This window comes from Fistularia commersonii, chromosome 14, assembly GCF_037954325.1.
Source record: "Fistularia commersonii isolate RoL2024-O1a breed Wild chromosome 14, RoL_Fcom_v1.0, whole genome shotgun sequence".
NCBI classification, from domain to species: Eukaryota; Metazoa; Chordata; class Actinopteri; order Syngnathiformes; family Fistulariidae; genus Fistularia; species Fistularia commersonii.
In genome coordinates, this window is record NC_141297.1 from 1,554,008 (window position 1) to 1,562,470 (window position 8,463).

Here is an 8,463-nt window from a genome sequence, read left to right on the forward strand (position 1 = left end):
CGCATCATGGTATATCCCTCTGAGGAGTTAGCCTACATAGCCTAGCTGTAGCTATAAGCTTTCTCAAAATGGAGAGGTGCTAAGGTCCGGATGGAGACCTGAAGACCGTTCCACCGGAGAGCAGCCCGGTAACTGAAAGCTCCAGCTCCTGGTCTTCTCTTGGAGATCTTAGTGGACCGGGAGTAGCCCTGCGTTCTGGGAGCGCAAGGATCTGACCCGGTGGTCGGAGTTCCGAGATTCCTCAGAGATATGACGCCGCCATTTCAGGCTCGGAGGACAATTTTTTAGCGCTTAGTCTCGTCTCTTGGGGTCCACCTGAGATGCTGGTCTAGATGCTGCATCTCGCAGGCTTCATGGTTCCCTCCCTTCTTTATCTGCGAAAGTCCGCTGCCATTTAAAAACGGAAAGCTTTTTATTCCTTTTATTGTTTTCCTTCTAGCAGCGTCCTGTTATTTATTTATTTGTTCATTCGACGGATTTAAACTCTACCTGACATTCTCGCCGCATGGGGGAAATCAGAGGGGGGCAGAATTACCGTCATTTCCGAACTATAAGCCGCTACTTTTTTCACACGCTTTGAACGCCGCGGCTAAAATGACGATGCGGCTAATTTATGTATTTTTTTTAGGGGCTAAAAAGCTTCACGCCGGCTAAGTATCCAGCCCCGTCGCATCGGACCGATGAAATGATCGTGAAATTCTGAGGCCGTTCAATTCCGATACCAAAGAAGTCGACTTTAACGGTTTTAGTGAAAGAAGACCAAGATAGCGATCGGCTGGACAAAGCAGGGATAGAAAATAGATGGATGTTTTTTTCCTTGTGTGATTTATTATTCATCTTTTTCACCAACCGTATAACGGGCACTGTTTGGAAGAAAGCGTTACCAGTATGTATTTGATTAAAAGTAAAAAAAAAAGTTTCAGTGTAAATACCTCTTGCCACAACGTGGACAGTTTGTCTCTATTTATATTTATATTCATATTTATTGACATTATAACTGTTATGCTGCTGTGACAAAAGAATTTCCCCTATGGGGATCATTTATCTTATCTTATTTATTTAGTTATCTTTAGCCGCTGCGCCTTATATTCAGGTGCGCTCAATAGTCCAGAAATAACGGTTTCACTTTGACGTCAACAATTGTTTTCATTTGGATTCTTATTTTCCGCATGAAGACAAAAAAAAAGACGAAATGCATGCAGGCTAGCTTTAGCGTTCGCTTTTGCGATCGCGTCGGCTCTGCTCCTCCCGGCTCGGATCTCGCGCACCTTCTGGTATTGAACGTGGGGAAAATGTTGCTGGATGAGCTGCGTCCTGCCCTGTAGGTCACCTCTGGGGAGGTCTGTGGAAGCAGGAAAATCAGTCCTGAGGTTGGAGAAGAAGAAGGAGGAGGCCACTCCTTGGACCCGCTGGAAGATGTGGAGCTTCCTCTTTGGGAGCGAGGAGGATGGAGAGGAAGTGAGGTGGTGTGACAAAAAATGTAAAATGAAAAAGTAAATGAAATGGTTATATTTATTCAGTGATTTGTACTATAAAGTTATTTTCCACTTAACGTCACCATTTTTAGTTGTTGTTTTTTTTTTTAAATTGCTGAGAAAAAATCACATTTAGCGTTTAAATATGAAGAAGAGACGTTCGGTGACACAGCAACCAGCTGAGCCCACTATGGATTGCGCAATGATTCTGCTAACTGTGCTAGCATGCTATGCACTGAGACCGTATTGCTGTCTCTGTGGATGTCACGATTAAAAAAACACTTTTAATACATGAACTAAATGTCCATAGTCTATCTGATGAGGCGAATGTTTTTCGTCAACAACTGTAACATGTTTCTCCTGTTTCTTGTAATCATAAAACGACGGCGAAGCGACATTAGGTGAGGCAGGCAGTGACGGTGCCTCATGTTAGGGGGCGCCGCTGATCCCAGGGATCCTTCTTACTACTCGGCTACAGAATAACAGAATTAGCAATAGCAAGCTACAGTAAACAGTTAGCAAATCAAGTGCAGCCATCCAGCTATTTTTTGCCGATCTCATCAGGCCGTATGGCTCACAAATGCTGAGGGATGAACTTAAATCTCAGAAGGATCCAGGCCCAGAAGGGATCTCATTCAAACCTTTCCTGAGATGTGGAGCTTCCTCTTTGGGAGCGAGGAGGACGGAGAGGAAGTGAGGTGGTGAGAGAACGGGGATGGTGACCTCTCAAGGGAGGAGAAGATTGACGGACACCCTTGGAGAACTTTGGCCAGGCGAAGTTCATGTAGGTGGAGAAAAGAGGGGTGGAAATCAGATGATGCCTTCAAAGAAATGGAGCTTGTGTTTTTTGAGAGGACCTTCAAGATTCTCGCTTGGATTCCGACTCGGCTCGGCTTCTGGTGCTCTGCTCTGTTGAAGGACCTCCCAGGATTCACCTCAAGCATCCTTATCTCCTCCCTGTACTGGACTGTCTCAGAAAATTAGAATAGTGTGATAAAGTTCTTTATCTTCTGTAATGCAATTAAAAAAACAAAAATTAATTTTTCATGATAGTCTAATATTTTGAGATAGGATTTTTTGAGTTTTCTTAAGATGGAAGCCATAATCAGCAATATTAAATTAATAAAAGGCTTTCAGTTGATTTGTAATGAATCCAGAATGTATCACATTTTGTTTTTGTAATTAAATTACAAAAGATAAAGAGCTTTATCACGATATTCTAATTTTCTGAGACAGTCCCGATCGTGAGCGCAGTTCTTCTCCCCACTTGTCCACCGGTGTTCTTTCTTCGATGAAAGCAAGTAACGTATCATCCTAGATGTTAGCATGTAGCCAGATGTTAGCATGTAGCCAGATGTTAGCATGTAGCATGTAGCCCGGCTCGTCTCGACCGAGGGAGGAGTTGGGTTTCTGTAGATCAGCGGCCCCCAAAATACGTCCCGCTTCCACATTTTGCAGAGATTTATAATCTTTTTTTTTTTTTCATTCTGGCCACATAATCATGACTTCTACATGAATAGAACATAACGTTCTAATCCACCCTTCCGGGCCTGTGCATTATCTGAATCCTGGACACACCCCTGTCAAATAACACAGAATAATGGTGAAAAGATTTGGTTTGAGAAAAATAGATTCAGAATGCAGGGTAATTAACTTGGTAGATGTTGGTATCAGTTTGGTTTCACAGCCTGCCTGCTTTCTGGTTTTCACAGTGAATTTGATATGAGAGCTGCAAACAGTTGTGTCTACAAAGAAAAAAATGATTCATTTCATTAGTAATGTTATTATTTATTTTCTGATTTTTTTTTCTTTTCTGTCAAGGGTTAATTTTTGTTTATGTGTGGCTTTCTGGAAAACAATAAATGTTTACGTTCGGGCGCCTCTGCGATCGTCACTCTTTTTGTTACGAACTGGCCCACATCAGAGAAGGGAAAGGTTATTTTGCCCTGCAGGAAAAAGTTTGGGTTCCCCCGCTGTGGAACATCTGAAAGAACGTGGTCCGGACCTTCTCCACGCTGAAAGTGCCACCAAACATTCTCCATTGTTTCACAGATTTCACATCGTTCCATTGCAACGTTCACATTCACATCTATAATCATATTTATAGTGATGTTTACACTCTTCTACCAGCTTTCATCCCAATGCACCGCAAACAGCAAAGTAGAAAACACGTTTCCAAGGCTTTGAATCTTGAATCTCAACTCCAGGGTTTCCCCTCCCGTGCAGCAAAAGCACATGAGAACCCGTTTTCGACCCCGAGGCGAATCCGGCTTCCCGGCCGCGGGTCCACGGTGTCACTTTCATTACTCGGAATATATGAATATACGGCGGCCAGCTGATGGCGTTAATATCGTCCAATTAATGTTTGTTCATCAAAGTGTAATTGTTCGTCTCTCTCTTTTAATTAAGCAGAAAATGCAATCTCTGCTCCCGTGCATAATGACAAAGAAAATAGATGAGGCCTCTGAGCCATGACCAAACTATATTCGGTTTATTGCTACGGCTTGCTTATATACCGAGGAAGCCCGCAGTAAAAGAAGGCTAATTTACTCCACACAAACACTCGGGCGCAGAACAGGCACGCCGGGCGACAAGGAGAATTGTGTTGACATTCTTTATTACAAGTGTCAGCTATAGATGAGGGGAAAGTTGTTAGCGTGGGGGATGGGTGACGGGGAAGGGCGCTCTTTCCATTATGTTTTCACGAGCCTCGGGAAACTTTCCTTTCTATTAGCGAAAGAGTCGACTCCCTCCGTCGCAGACGCCTCGCGGACACCCAGATAAGATAAGACCAAGCTAAGATAAAATAAAGGTAGATTTCGATTTACTTTCGCAGCTTTTTTTTTTTTTTTTTGGTTAATTCGCCAGATTTTACACGTTTAATAGGAGTGAATGCAGCGCAACGTAGCTTACCGATTAGCATCCCAAAGGTTTGCTGGAGACCCTGCGTGTTCCGGACACGGGAAAGGTTCGTTTCGGTGACGTGTAGTCGGTAGAGGCAGGGGGAGGCCGGGCCTCACCTGACATCATGGAAAGAAAAAAATGTAAAATGAAAAAGTAAATGAAATGGTTATATTTATTCAGTGATTTGTACTATAAAGTTATTTTCCACTTAACATCACCATTTTTAGTTGTTTCTTTTTTTTTTTTAATTGCTGAAAAAAAAAATCACATCTAGCGTTTAAATATGAAGAAGAGACGTTCGGTGACGCAACAACCAGCTGAGCCCCCTACAGATTGCACAGTGATTCTGCTAACTGTGCTAGCATGCTATGCACTGAGACTGTATTGCTGTCTCTGTGGATGTCACTATTAAAAAAACACTTTTAATATATGAACTAAATTTCCATAGTTTAGCTGATGTGTCGAATGTTTTTCATCAACAACTGTAAAGTGTTTCTCGTGTTTTTTGTAATCGTAAAACGGCAGCGAAGAGACACTAAGTGAGGCAGGCAGTGACGGTGCCTCATGTTAGGGGGCGCCGCTGATCCCAGGGATCCTTCTTACTACTCGGCTACAGAATAATAGAATTAGCAATAGCAAGCTACAGTAAACAGTTAGCAAGTCAAGTGCTGCCATCCAGCTATTTTTTGCCGATCTCATCAGGCTGTATAGCTCACAAACGCTAAGGGATGAACTTAAATCTCAGAATGATCCAGGCCCAGGAGGATCTCATTCAAACCCTTCCTGAGGCGACAACGTTGCGCTCACCGTTCCGGCTACGACAGCATCGGCCAAGCGCTCGTTCTCGGCACTGAAAAGACTCAAAACATAGAGTCGGAACAGGATCGATCGAGGACGACTGTCTTCACTGGCAGTGATTTCCATTGAGACAGAGAGACTTTTAAATCTAAAGAAACATAAGGAAGACTTCTACAAGCAAGTTATGGATGCTTCAGAAGGAGCGGCGCATGGACTTTGCTCTCTGCTTTCATCAGAGACTGAGCAAGTTATTTTTGAACCTGGTACAGTGATCCCTCGCTATAACGCGGTTTACTTTTCATGGTTTCGCTACTTCACGGATTTGCATGTTGCATTGTGTTCTGCATTCTGATTGGCTAAAAAGTCACTCCGCTTCTTCTCTACCTGTGCGTCAATAACGTTGCAGTTTAATATGTACACGTACGTAAAACAGCTTGACAAATTTACATGACGTACGTGCAAATTCTCTTGCAATTTCGAGTTTCTCTAAAACCCGTAATGTTGACAAAACGCTCTGGAGCGACAAAAACACCTTGCAGGGCCCAAAAGGCAGCGGAAGATGCTATCTATCGCAGATAAAGTTAAACTTCTGGACATGCTAAGGGAAGCTAAAAGCTATGCGGCTGTAGGTCGGCATTACGGAATGAATGAATCTTCCGTTCGTTCCATAAAGAAGGAAGAAAAAAACATAAGGACGACAGCGGCGATAAGTTTTAATAAGGATGCAAAAAGGGTTGCAACTGTCCGCAATTTTTTTCATAATCATTTTTAATTTTCTCCCGTTTAATCCAATTCCTCGGGACGCGGTGGGCGGAGCTAATCTCCGCAATTTGAAGCCTTCTGTTCACATTGATGATTAAAATCATTATTTGACAGTACAGTACAGAGGTTATTTGTTTAAAAAAACGTTTCTGAAGTACAGTACTTTTATTTGTGAAACAAATGATTGAGCCTGTAAAATGGTTTGCTCTTTCTTTTCAATGTATAATAGAGTATTTAATTGTATAATAGTTGTAAAAAAAAAAAAAAGGTTTCTACTTCACAGATTTTGCCTGTCACGGGTTCTTTTTGGAACGTAACCCCCTCGAAAACAAGGGTTTACTGTATTTGATTATGTCCGGTGTGTTTACGCTCGCTGCAAAGCTGTTCTCCGTTTATATTTGAGTTTTGCTCTTAGAATTGCTCATCTTGTCTTTGCAAATCATGCTTTTAGGACATCGATTCCAATCACGTTCCGTCATACATGTGAATCCGTATTGTACGTATTCTTCTGACCGCTTTCTTTTTTTGCCCGACATAATTAGTATGAAGGGATTAAAATATTAAGAAAGAAATCACATGACGTACCATCACGACAGTCACAAGTAACTACAACTGAGCGCGCCGAAATCCCTGCAGCACGGACAGGCTAAGCTATGTAGCGTGATCACCTGCGGCCAGTGATGTCATCACCAATGTGTGTCTTGACCTCCGCCGAACCCCTGGGGTTCGATCGAACCCAGGTTAAGAACCACTGGGTTAGCTTGTTTATGCAGAGTGAACCCTTCTAACCAAGAAGATGACGAAAAGAAAAAATAATGAGGATTACCGTACGTCTCAGAAGGAATGGACGGAAGAATTCGCCTTCGTGGAGAGAGCGGGTTGTGCAATGTGTCTTTTATGCAATGATAAAATTTCATCGATGAAACGTTCAAATATAAAGCGACACTTTGACACACGCGATGGCCACATTTGCAGAGAAATATCCAGCGGGAGACGACAGAAAGAAGGCCGGTCGAGAACTAGCGTCCAGAGTGCAGCTAGTCAGCAGCAGCAGCTCCGTGTCTGGGCCAAACAAGGTGATTGCAATTCGGCTAGTTTTGCTGGTTTTTTAACAATTGTGAGAAGCGGGAAGCCGTTTACAGATGGCGAATACGCCAAATCATTCATGCTTGATGTGGCCGACGAGCTTTTTGACGACTTTAAGGATAAAGACAAGATAATCAAACGGATAAAAGATATGCCTTTCTCAGCAAGAACTGTACACGATCATTATGATGTCAAATCAAGTGGAGGAACAACAGGTGAATGACGTACATGCAGCGAAGTATTTCAGTAGTTTTCGGACATGTGGGTAAATAAGCAGAGCTGGAAAGTAAACACAAATGGACAGAAAAAAACTTCAGCCTGCAGACCAGCTGCTTGTTAGAATATTGACAATGGACGGTCGTTCTCGCACCTAGAAAACATTAAGACGAACCTGCGGTCACGTTTAGTAGCGTTATAATTAAGAAGCACTTTTCTTGTTATTAAGTTACCTTGTTATAGCAAAGTATGTTGTTCAAAATAAATTCAGTCTTATTGTACTCTAAAATTGTTGGTCTTTCTCTTCCATTTAGCTGTTTTTGGTATTAAAATATACATATGGCTCTCTTAGGATCAGATTTTAAAATATGTGGGTTTTTTGGTTCTCACAGTCAAAAAGGTTCCCGACCCCTAATCCAGCGTAAACAGCTTGATCTGTGTGTGTGTGTGTGTGTGTGTGTGTGTGTGTGTGACCGTGGGGAAGAAGTTACTACTACTGCCAACTCAGTTTGTGATACACATGCTCAGAATTTACCCAGTTCCCCGTCAACAACACACACACACAAGACCCAGTTCCAGTTGTTGAAGTACGGTGCAAAATCCCATTAAGTCTCTCACACACACACACACACACACACTGCTTAAATGAAAAACACTCTTTTCTTAAATAACCCCAACTCATGTTGTGTAACAATGAGGAAAGCCGCAGCTGGCATCACAATGGAAATCAAACGCACGGTTTGACTTCCAGAAGAGTTCCAGGCGGTAAACGTTGGTGTTCCACCTCTGAAGAAATCAATTTTATGTTTTTAAATTTCCTCTCCAAACGTAAACACTCCATTAGTTAATATTCATTTCTGTTTGGAGTGCAGGCTGATAGTCGATCTCGCCGCCGTGCACGGTCTGGATCACACACACACACACACACAGAAACACCTGCACAGTGTGAACATCTAGTGTTGTAAAAATGAAGATTTGAAGATTTTTTTTTTTTTTTGTAAATAAAGCAGAGTTGTTTTCCCGAAGGCGCGAGCAGCTGCAGGAAACCCACCTGGGAACAAGCAGGGCCGGTTAGCACAGGGGCTGCAAGGCTACAGCGGCGTCCTTTTGTGTGTGTGTGTGTGTGTGTGTGTGTGTGTGTGTGTGTGTGTGTGTGCGGATGCCGACTGACACAGATTAAGGAATACTGTTCAATTCCCACAACTCTACTGCGCAGGATAAA